This window comes from Neodiprion virginianus, chromosome 7 (genome assembly GCF_021901495.1).
Source record: "Neodiprion virginianus isolate iyNeoVirg1 chromosome 7, iyNeoVirg1.1, whole genome shotgun sequence".
Lineage (NCBI taxonomy): Eukaryota > Metazoa > Arthropoda > Insecta > Hymenoptera > Diprionidae > Neodiprion > Neodiprion virginianus.
The window spans coordinates 14,607,279-14,620,252 of record NC_060883.1 but is presented as its reverse complement, the minus strand read 5'-3'; the positions used below and the strand labels follow the sequence as shown (position 1 = coordinate 14,620,252).

The following is a 12,974-nucleotide window of genomic DNA, read 5'->3' as shown; positions in this document are numbered from 1 at the left end:
GCACAAAAATGACAGCCATATCTCAGAAACTGAATATAAATTTTGAATAAGCGATTCAAAAAAGGTGTCTTGCCGCAAAGGGTTAAGATCTGGAGCAAAAAAATTTCATATCCCGTGTTTCGCCCATAGACATATTATAAATAGAGTAAACAAGGTATAGACGTTAGCATACGTGGAAAGGTGAGACGGACGTGAAGGGAGAGAAAATATAATGACTGAGCTATCCTTTTCTACCAAGCATGCGCAGTGTGTTAGAAGCTGCTTTACATCTGCGCAGTAACACACTGCGCATTCTTGATAGAGAAGGATAGCTCAGTCATTAAAATTTCTCTCTTTTTGTGGCCTGGATGTTTTCACGGTTCACTTGCCTACCCTATTTGTAATATCTCCATGGTTTCGCTTTACCTACAGTGTACTGGACACCGATATTCGTAAGGGAGCCAACACGAAAAGTTTGTTTCGCAGGCATAAGGGGGCACATCTACTGGAGAGGTTTAAAAAATCGATTTTTTTTTTTTTTGCACTTTTCAAAAGTTTCACGCCTTAAGCCTAGAACGGTAACTGGGGGTGAAAACACATCCTACGTGAATTTAAAATTCCCGCCGCAAAAGCAACAGCTTACGTTTTCGAATCGAGTCACCGACAATAATTAAATTTTTTTTAGACATTACGTTAAAAGCTCTAGGCCCACGTGATTCTTGATTAAAAATGAAGAAAAAGGTTAAGAATGTTTCCTGCAAATTTCACATTGATGTCTACAATATTGACACTGTTATGACATTTTATATTTTTGTGTTTTAATTTTTGATAAAAGCTATTGTATATGTGGTAGAACTTGTTTTTGAAATAAGCGAAAGAGAAGCCGGGGTTGATGTGAAAAATCGAGGGGAAAGGCCTCGAAAATGAAAACTTGCTGGCAATCAGCATGTAACTGCAACAGGAGAAGTTAGAAACGAACCTGAAGAGTCAGGATCACGATGATCAACGTCTTCATCGCGAAACAAATTGACGAGCATTGCTGATTTTGTAGTGAAAAGCGAAATTGGATATGAGAATAATTAACTTTATTAGCGTTTTTACTACTATTACTTCACTTCTGAAATGTAAAGAGTGCGGAGATAACAACGATTTCGAAAGATACCATCAACGCGTCTCGGCCTTCAAATCGAAATTTTCAGTAAAACGTGTGAAGACAGATTTATTCACTCGAGTCCTACGAAGACCTGCCAGGCAAAAATACTGTCAATCACGATATCAATACTAAAATATGTGCTGCACTCAGAACGATGGGAATCGGTTACGGTGGGCGTGGGAAGACGTGTGAAACACCACGGAGGGTAAGGATTATTTAAGTCAAGTGATATTCGTCTGGTTAAAGTAAATGCTATAGTCAAATGCGGCGAATACAATAGTTACGCAATTCAACAAAATGCTTTTGTCCGACGAAATATTTGTAACAACTTAACATAGAATTGAATCAAGCCTTTAAACGATCATGCTGACTATCAATTTATTCAAGATAACACGGCGTGAGTTCTTTGCGATAATGTGAATTTTGTATGAAGAATATGTGTGATTGAAATGACTAAAAATTTGGCTGAACGCATCTTAATCTTTTGTTTTAAAAATATGAAATTGTTGTATTAAAACAAATTAAGTTTTTTATAATTCATTATTTGTTGAGTCGTGAGTCAGTGCTTGAAGCTGCTAATGAAATTCTTTATTACAAAAATCTTTTGCAATGACTGAACATTTACAGAATTATTCAAGCGTACAAAATGTATTCTTCTACTCATATCATTTATAATTCTGCTGCCTCAAATTTTTTTGATATATAACCGATATGTAATTGGTCAAACCCCAAAACTTATTATTGTACATCTGGAAGTATAAGTTGGGCATGTGTCGAATTTTTTTGTTTTTTTATCGTCAATATCAATTTCGGTAATTCAAAAAATGGTATTACGCTTTCTTCGTTTGTAACAGCTCAGATGACAAATTTATCTTACGTTATCCGTATCCAACCTCCAAGCCGATTACCCGATTTTATAACTGTCGCTAAAGCTATTTCCATAGAGAGAGAGAGAGTTCACCGCTTAATGGCCGTTTATAGTACTAGTATACTGATTTACAATGACAATATTCTGTACTTGTTTCAAAGCATGTGGTGTTTCTTTTACCTCGTAAACAAATTAGTGCAACTGATTCGACCAGTTACGCCAAATAAGCTCCGGTGAGATCAATAAAGTATGGCATTCGATCGATGTAAATTTTTTATTAGCTAGATTCATGTACGTATTTTATTTCAAGTACCTAATTGTTTTTATCAGAGAACATGCAACCTGGAGGAACAATACGTAAACTTCAAATGAACCGATATTTACTTCATTCAATTTCGGAAACACGGGAAAAGGTTCACTCGAATGTATACTTCATTCGATCGCGACAAGAAAGGCTTTTGTTGAATCAAGGAATTCGCTTGACTGAATCATTTTCACAAGCTAACCGAATCGAAATTGTTGAATTGAAGTCATCGTATTTGGAACAAATAAGGGGTACTAGATTGAACAGAATGGACTCCAACAAAATATATTTTTTGGTTCAAGAATTTCTTTCCCACCGTGTTCCTCTTCAAGCTAAATTTAGTGTGATTGTGTTATGCAATTATAAAAAAGGAATTACTTATATAAGGTATTCGTTACGAAGAATATGTGTTATCTTGGTTATTTGTTCCATTGATACGGGAAACTCGCGACTATTCATTCAAATAATTCTTCGTTGGTTTGGGCATCCCAAATTTAATGACAAACTTCTGTTCTTGGTCACGGCTACCGCTGATCAATTGCCTAGCCGTCAATCCACGGTCTAGCACACACAAAATTACGTATTTATACAAACTTGTTTCTACGTTAGGTGCTCTCGCTCTATACGGTTAATCGCAGACTTTGATTAATTGTTTTTTCCATCGATCGAAAAAGCGAAAACGATTCGTTGAACGGTCAATCAAATGATTAATTGAAAAGGCCGATTAATAGCTTCATTGACATTTTAGCTAATAGTTTTTTCGCTTTAATCGATTAATCAGCCCTTACAATTATTTTGTATCTTCGATTAATTGAATCGATTTAATTACGAAAGAAATGATGAATAGAATAGGCAGATTATTCGATTAATAAAAATCTCGAATACTTGCAAAGATCCATGAATTGAAAAAAAAAAATTCACACGATTTAAAGTGAAAAATCGATAAACACGTTATTGTTCACAATTTGAGTATTTGCTTTTCTCGTGTATTTAGTTAGGAGCATCATTGTAGCTTATGAAATAAATTTGATAAATTGTCAATGTTAAACTATCTCGTAAAATCAAATCAACGACAAGATATTAAATTTCTACTCACTTTGACTCTCTAACTTTGGGTTTCACCATTTTTTTTTCATCTCACTGGTCAATTATTCATTTATTTATTTGTCCGTGTGGTTATAGTGGGTAGGAAAGTGGTCGGACGGGCAAGTGAAAGGCCGGTATATAAAGCTGGGGGATAGGAAAAAGAAGGAGAGAAGCCCCTCATAGATTATCACCAGGGGGATAAAGTGATTGTGCGACCGCCGCGGATATACGGGGCAACATGACCACACGAGTGCTTTCTCACCTAATAACCAAAGAGTCCGTAGCAGTATGTCGTGTAAGTGGTTAAGTAACAGGGGTTAAGGTGCCCATAAATAATTTTCACCTCTATACCTCTCGCCCCAATAACGGATATTGCATACGGTGCGGTGCATTAGCTTCAAATCCATGAACATTACGCTGTGCATTAGTGTTGAAAAAAAAAAAAAAAATTCAGACTTGCATCAAAAAAGTTCTTAAACAAGAAGGTATCGATATTTCATTTAAAACTTTGAATACCACTAATAGTCTTTTCACTTCTCTTAAAACAAAAATACCTGTTCTAGATTAAATTAACACTGTTTATAAAATCGATTGTATAGAATGTAATAAAGCCTCTATTGGACAGTCATGACGACATTTGAAAACACGAATTTCCAACTACAAATCGAATATTAAATGCCATAACCGTGACACTTGTGCTTTAGAAGCTCATTCTTTACAATTAGGACATTATTTTGATTTTGACTATGCAAAGGTTATAACATCTGAACCAAATTGGTATGAACGCAATATCAAAGAGATGATCCATATTAGTAAAAATACCAATACTATTAATAGACGTACAGACATACAAAACCTAAGTCATCTATATTTCGTTATACTGTAGTTTAAAATTTTTGCGCCTAATAACAATATGGTAATATTTCACTTTCGACAATTGACTATCGTATTGAATTATCGATTTTGGTCATAGATTGCAATCAATCCTCCTGTCACTTCCTTCCATCATGCCGTTTAATTAACATCTGAGCGGAAAAGGTTGTCACTTATTTGTAAGTAATTTTGTAACATCGGACTCCTATAATTTAAATTTCATTCCTGAACCTTGTAATTGCCTTTTCTAAAATTTCTGTATATATTAATTGATAATATTTCATCAAAGTCATAAACTATTATAGTCTTATGCTATCTAATCTTCAAGAACATGCTGTCCTCAATAAATTGACAGTATATCGTTCGGAATAACAAATGTGCTTATATTTAGAATTTACTGGACAATTTCACTAATCAATACACCGTCTAAGGGTAAAGAAACAAATGTTTACCAAAACGTTTCTGTATCTTTTCAGCCTGAAGATGGTCGGCGGGGCTCGACCGAAACGTCGATTTTACATGTTGTAAATAAATTGAATTCTTTGACCTTCACTCGATGAAATGTTTTCTTTCTACAAAACTACCTGGTCACCATAACAACTACCATAATCTCCAAACTACCTAATATTGGCGTCCGTTAGAAAAAAAGTTTTTTTTTAACATCCTACTGTACATATGTATATAGGTTAGGGCGGTTGGTTTGAAAAGAAGTATAATATGATCTTTCTTCCTCGACAATTCCAACTTGAAAATACTTCCCAATTATCAAAATTATTCTGACAAAAATTGGTTCCGACTAAAAAGATATTTTTTTGATGCCCTGATTTTTTCCGTGAATTTTGGTGTTTGAAAACGTAGAATTTCCGAATAAAATCATGATTATATTAGATTGGCTCCAGTTTTTTATGTTATTGTAGTATTGTAAGGAGGGGGATGGTTTCTAATATAATCATTACTTGATTCATAAATTCTTCATTCTCAAGCACCAAAATTCACGGAAAAATCAGGGCAACAGAATTTTTTTCCTTTGTTAAACCCTATAGTATTTTTCTTTTTTGATAATGTTTAGATGTTAAAAAAAATCGCACTTTTCATCTAAATATTACTTTTCGGAGTCATGTATGCAAATGTCGATTAAATAAATAACTGGAGCCAATTTCGAAAAATTACGCTCACTCGTAGGGTCGTTGACATCAAATCTTACTAAGACCACACAAATACCAAGGGCGACAAAACCTCTGCTGGCCAGTGTATTCATTCATATCTCAACTCTCCGGCTAACTTGTTTTTGGTCTGGAACAAAATGCCCGTTTGATGCTATATGAGTCGCGTGACAGAAACTCCCATATTCATATAATATTTGTCCAACATTGCCATGGACATAATGAATTTTATTATTATTATTGATATTCTCTCACGTCGGCTGTATCGCCCGTCATTGGCACAAAATTCGTATAGAGGCAAACTCGCATTTTATTCCAAACGGAAAACAATTTAGTCAGAAGGTCAAGGCATTAGCGAATATTACCGTGCATGTACACACGGGATAAAGCGGAAAAAGGAAATAATAAGAATAAAAAAACTCGTTTGAGGGAAAAAATTTGCGGGGCAGCTGTACAGTATGGGGAGAGTATCGCATTTTTTCTCCGAAGATGAGAAGGAAGGCGCGCAGAATCTCTGGTGCGCGTGTCATATCAACGGAATCAGTGCCGGCGACGCCGCGCCGAATGGTGAAAGCGAGCGTCGAGACGCTCCGCGTCAGTACCGCCCCGTCCACGCGCCGTGACGCCAGGCTACCCTATCTAACTGTGTGCTTGCTATCTCGCTGGGAAGCAGAGGGTTGATTATCAGAGAACGAAGGACCAGCACACCTACTCTCCGTCCATCCGCAGGAATCGCCACGAAACTTAGAGCCTAATTTCGGAGTGAGTACGTTAAGATTTCATCACCATTTATGGTCTACTACAATTTTCGTCTCCTTCTTCTGTTTCTCTCCATCCTCCTCATCGAATAACATGTCTGTCTAGTTCTTATCGTGTTTCGTTATCAATGTTACGTAGGTACGCGAGATATTACCAGGGGATCAGTCCAAGGACTTCACTTTTCACTTTCCCTAATTTTCAGTACTGCGAATCTCGAGAAATGATGCAGAGTAATTTGTACATTATTTTTTTCCGACAAAGTTATCGTCGTTTTAACAACAAACCGCTTAATTATTTTACCCTCGCATAGCCGGTGAAGTAATTTATGGACGTCTAATTGCACGATACGAGTACAGATTCTATGAGAGAATTTGTCTAACATGGCAAATTACGACAGGAGAAAATTAGCAGAAAATTTAATCAAATTTTTTACAACACCGCAGATGTGCCACAAGTACGAGCAAATTTCGTGTGTTATATTTTCCGGCATTAGATATTACTCAAGGTGAAATTGATAACCAAACCATTGTTGCCACTATTTTAATAGATGTAAAACACTCCTTGACGGACGGTTGATGTTGGAAGTGATTTTTCAGGCAGAATAAAAATCGAAGCGTGATCATCAGTGGCCATGTTGGTTTCCCATGAAAACACTAACGTTTCACTCAACAACTATAAAACAAACGTTTGAAACTCGATCACATTATTATAGCACGTATGCCCTAATATCATTACATACAATTGGTAAAAAAAAATTAGGGAAAGATGATTCGTATCTCACGAGTTTCCCAAATTGCTTATACAGTTATACGATGCGGGATTGATGTATAATCGATGATATTAAGAGAACCCCCTTGAATTATTCTCAACGGACGACAAACATCTAGGAAAAGAACGTTTCTATATTTGTACCTTTGCGTGATACGGGGATGTGAGATGTAACAAAACACGGATGTGTTTATGTAGAGGATTATTTTCCTCTTTTGAGGCTCTGCGCCGCGCCCTTTGTGGCTATAATCCGTCAAAAGTTTTTGTGCGTAATTAGGTACACAACAGAGTATAACAAGGTTCGGTATATCGTTTCTCTACAACGGATCCGTTCCGAACAGGATTTTCGCTTTCAGATCCCTCGAAGGGCTTGAAGCGAGCCGAAATTATTATCGACCCCGAACAAAGGGACGGGGGGCAGGGAGGGGGGGGGGGGGTTATGTTGATGATTAAGAGGTTCAAACTGTCGACCGACATTTTTTGCGGTGATCTATGTGTAACATGATACACGTGTTATCTGCATCTCGGTTATATAATTGCGTGTGGTTTTTGCGCCGGTTAGTTTTATATACTAAGCACATACTTGTAGTACACAATGTGTATGTCAAATTATTATAAGGACAACGCAGCCTGACGAATGAACCTGATCAACAATGGGTCGCGTCGGTTGATATGAGGAGCCTTTTATTACACGCGATTCTCGCTAACTCGCCCTCTATATTTCCGTTTCGATTTTGAAACGAACGACTCGTTTGATATTATCCAACTTGTGTACGCATACACGCATGTAACATACCTGCATAGTGCATACTCTTTTACATCGATGTTTATTCCGACGGCATCTGCGCATTTCCAGCTCCAACCGACCAGCGACGCATCCTGCCTTCCTTATCTTCCAGTTCCTGGTATAAATATTGCAATATTATATCCTCCATGGTTTTTAAGGGGAACTCCAAGTAATCTTGTTATTAAACTGCGTATCTCTTGTCGTATTAATGGATTAATCACGGATTACAGGTGTTTTCTTTGAAACTCTAGGCTTAACGACAGTATGCCTATTTGCTGGTGCTGAGCATCAACTTTCACGGCAAAATTTCAGTGTAAATTAGTTATCTAAGTATCATGCCCGAAATCAATTCGAGGGAAAACTTTCCTTCTGCCTTATTTAATCTTGTCAATTCATGTTTGGCTTGATCTAACCAAACATTTTATTTTAAAATCAAAACCTGGCCCACTGTGCCAGAGATTGTTCAAATAATTCAAATTTGTTCAGTGTGATTAATTATGCTTTATTCAATTACTCGTAATTTCATGTCTACTCAAGTTAACTGATATTTATTAGGTTATAGAAAAAATGTTTGAAAATGTAAATCACTATGATATTATAATTTCTTAATAGTCACTGTTCATATCCGTAGTTGTAAAACGATAATACCTTACTAATTGTAAATTGAATTGCTAATCATATATTAACTCGAATAAATTTCGTAGACTTGGGGAATAACTATTGCTAACGATAAGTTAAAGTGAATGGGATCATGCCTTCGTCGCTAAAAATAGTCGAATCGAGTGTAGAATATTTATGTAAAAAAAATTATGTCGACGTGTTATGTGTTTGCTTCGCGTTTATCACTACACTTGTATATTTACTTTATGTACTGTATGTTTACACGTATATATGTGTACACAAAATAACGTAAAAAATTAACTCAATGTAATGAAAATACAACGTGATATGAACCTATATGGGATAACACGTGTAGATTATAGCAATCTTTTAAAGTAAGTGTCTGTAAATTTTCATTTCCACAATTTTTTACAACCGTATCAACTGTTCTTTGACCCGTAGTAACCACACCTCTATTAGGCATACATACTAACCACAATGGTACAATTTGGGATTCTGCATTTTCAAAGTACTATAACTCTTGTATGGATAATTCTCTTGTATTTTATATAAATTTTCCAGAAATTTAATGGTAATAGTCTCGAATGCGAAAAATAATATTATCATAGTGCGAATGCGTCAAAATCAGAACAAAGATGTTTCGAAATCGTTTTTTCGTAAAAAATACACCATTATTTTTCTATTGGATGGGAATTTTTTTTTTTTCTTTGTTACTCAAGTTCAAATGTTCTGCTTTGAAGAGAAAAATATTTCGTAAAAATTATGGAGAATAGAAGATTTTTTAAGGGTCTTTAAACATATGATATATTTGAAAGGTGAAAAATTAATAAATGATTAGTTTATGATGACAAACCATATACGTTTTTTTTTTTTTTTTTTTTAATGTATATTTATATTTTTAGCACACTCATTGTTAATGTAAAGTTCGCATCTACGGTCCGGTCGTCGCGAATCCGGCCTGATATTGACTAATAAAGTAAGAATTATTAAAAATTGCGTGTTTTTGTGCTAGAAACTACAGAATATGTTAAAATACTAATAGGTATAATAACAAACTTTCCGAATGTTGCTACCACGCTAGTACGACTCTGGTTTCAGAACGAATGACGCCACGCCATTGTGCAGGTCGCAGCCTAGGGTGATGACATATTTGTCATGATGGGGAAAACTAGAAGACCGTTATAGAAAGCCGTTAAAAAGAGCCACAAATTAGAAATTTTAGGTGATGCGAATTTGCATTGGTGTGGTTACTGCGGGTTGAAATCTACTCACAATCCCTTACTTCGGCACTTTTCTGAAAAATCTCAGTAAAAATTTCAACTTTATTTCGGTAATATTTTTCTTCTTCACTTTCCTGCATCAAAAATCGCTTTTTTTGCTTGCAAATTTTAATGAAGTCGTGCAAGATAATTTTTGATAAAGAAATATTTTGATTCTACTTCCGCTCTTTTCTTTTTCCTTCTCTTCACAATTTCAGCATTTTGCTTTTTGGAGATTCGTCTGATATGTATGTAAAAAATTCATCGCGATCTTTTGAATTATAATCTGCATACTGAAAATCTAGAATATATAGTTGAAAAAAAATTAATTTCTAAGAGTATATTTTTCCAAAAAGTTCTGCAGTGCCAGTAGCTGTGCTTGGACTTTGAACAAAGCTAAATTCATATAACTCGAATGCTGAAATGTTACCCTTGAAATTATGATTGTTACTATTTGTATATTCATAACAACTGAATTGATTTTTCCAACACTTTTTCACTTTTTCTGCTCGGGAAGTTCAATTTTCGAAGACTGTAGACTATGGCCCATTTCTCAACGGTCTGGTATAACGACGTTGGCGCATGCGTACAATTGAAGTGCTAGATTCTATATCTTTGGCGTATGCGTATTTTCGAGCAACCCAATTTTACGCACTGTGTCAATAACAACGTAAGTTACCCAACCCCATTTTGTGTTCTGTCAGTGGCACACTCCTTGCTTCTCAAATCAAACTTTCTTTCACAGATGTTGGAAATAATAACGTGTTGTCAAACGTACGAATGGACGATATCTAAATTGTCTGATTACAGCGCTCCCCTTAACTCATGCTGCGTTCACACTGCCAGTCATGATATTCATGTAAGCCTATCCACTTCCGGCTACCTATTTTCGGTCCAAAACAAAATGCGCGTTTTGATTCTATACGGAATATGTAAAATAAAAAAATTACTAGCGACGCAACCTATTCTTTCACTTTAGCTGCATTACCCGATATTGTTATAAATGATTTGTATATAATCGAAATTAGTATTTTGTTTCGGGCCGAAAATAGTTAGTCGGAAGTGTACAGGCATGCATGAATATCACTGTACTAGAGCTGTGCGATTAATCAATTAATTGAACAACGAATACTCGAAAACAATTAATTGAAGTTCATGAAAAATCGATCAAGTGCACAGCTTGGTAAGTACACAACGTGCAGTGCAAGTATAAATTTCGCGAGTGCATTCCTCGCAGAGATCATGCTGATCTTATACCCTGAAGCAGAATCCGCGTCCTGATAGGTAAACCGAGTCCCACAGTTTCTATGGCCGGGTTAGCAGAGGTACGTTACCCCGGGAGTTCAACTAACCTTTGCGTGACCATAAAACTGCATGCCTGATATTTTCCGGTCTAGTTCCGTTCCACTGTACATAGAGTTATAGTACAGACCTGTGTATATTATACGTTCGGTTATAGGGGTAAAAAAGATGGATACCAAAAAAAAAGCATAGGAACAAAACACGTTGTACTCTTTCCATCGACATGAAACCGCGGGGGTGGTCGCCTGGAATTTGAACATCTATGCACAGACGCACAGAAAGTTGTAGCAGGTTTTATCTTGCGGTATATGTATTTAGAACGTGGCGATTATATTCCGGGGATATTCATGGTTTATTGGGCAAACACACGGCGATGCGAGCAAATGGATGGAGGAGGGGTCCTTAAATTTTTTATCGCTATTTGTCCGCTGGTCGTCCACACTTCATCCCTACCCCTCGGTTTTCAAAAAGCTATAAATTCCTCCGACGCGTTTGGGTCGCCTGCTTCCTATGTCGTTTGTATAACATGGGTGTGAACGCGTACTCGTCTGTCCGGACTAAACGCTATGGTGCAAGCTCGATCAATCAAATCAGAGCGAGGTGCGCAATTATCAGGTCTTATCTTCATCTAGGTCGTTTCGAATAGCAAACCTCACCCAGTTAGCAAGATACGACCACCTGCACAATACCTAACGTTTCTATTTAGGTATACCTATCTGGCTACCAATCCACCAATGCCTTACATCTAGATGCTAGTTTTTCATGCACCACCCTGTCATTCGTGGTAGCCACTGACTACTTGCACTTCATCGTTCTCGTCTCAGGATCTAACTTTTGTGTGTGAATAATGGACAGAAGTTGAGTGTTTTAATCTGCATGTGCTGTCTATACTATGAATACACAGCTCAAAGGGAAGAGATGGACGCAGATAGAAAATAAAGTTGATGATTACTAAGATGGATTGATTGACATATAGCCAGATTGTTGGTAGACAGATCGATAGATACACGGACCGGTGAATAGGTAAATGGATAAATGAATAGGTCGACTGTTTCTTAGATAAGTTTTTTCGGCAGATCGATCGTTGGATAGGTAGTTTACGAGTTGGATCGATCGTTAGAAAAGTTCTATCTAGATGACGAGTTTGTGTATAATTAAATCTCAGATTTGAGCTGATATACAGATGTATAATTGTACATTAATAGGTATAATTGGCTATGCCTATAGATTTATAACTCTTGTACCTAGAGCATAAAGTTTTACGCCCATGGTGCGAATAATATTTTTCTTCATAGTAGGTGGAAAGTACGCAATCAAGGTCAGAGGGAAGAGCATTTGGTGAAACATAAATTTGGCTGATAATCTGCAATAATGGGAAACCCTCGTTTTTATTTTTATTTTCGCGGGTTATGTTTTTCTGGCAGCATTGCGTCGAAAATGGATATGGCTTACGCCTCTCTTGCTGAAGCTTGCTCAAAATTCTTTTTATGGGACTTCTGTGTCTAATTTGGAAAATTATCCTTACGGCAGTAACATCATTTGTTTTTCGACTTCGATATTGAGATGGATAATTCGGACGGTTAAATAGTTAATCTGTCGAGAAAATCCAAATACTGTAAGTCAATGGTATTTGAAACATGTTTACCAGTATATACTAATTGTTTTTTTACGTCTTCGCATACAAGGTCATTTATTCGTTTCTGGATACGAGTGCGACTGACGCAGCCGTTTTACTTGGTGCTCGCATAAGCGGCTCTCTCTTTCTCTCTCATCCGATGCTCCAATTTCGCAACGAAGAAAAGACCCTGCATAATGCTCTGCCGATATAAAAAATATAGAAATTATATTTCTTAATAACATACGTTTTAACTGAAAGTGCTTTGGTTAGCTGCACTGCATAGAGCAAATACTGAAGATTATACGCGTAGAAAGAAAACTTTCAAACCAACCTCACCAACATGTTTTTGGGCAAAAGAGGTATTTTTTCCAGTAGAAAGGGGTAAGATAAATTGGAAAGAGAAAAACGTACTGGTTTATTATCCGAGCAGAAAC

General features: G+C 36.4%; 1 protein-coding gene across 5 annotated transcripts in view; it reads left to right on the top strand.

Annotated features, from left to right (window-relative positions):
• The first annotated feature begins 5,988 nt into the window (after nucleotides 1-5,988).
• The window catches only part of LOC124308743 (GTP-binding protein Di-Ras2), a 310,047-nt gene continuing 303,061 nt past the window's right edge, over nucleotides 5,989-12,974 (top strand). For all 5 annotated transcript variants that reach the window (XM_046771753.1, XM_046771755.1, XM_046771756.1 and 2 more), the window contains exon 1: nucleotides 5,989-6,188. The gene's annotated coding sequence lies outside the window, so the exon portion shown is untranslated. The remainder of the gene's footprint in view (nucleotides 6,189-12,974) is intronic.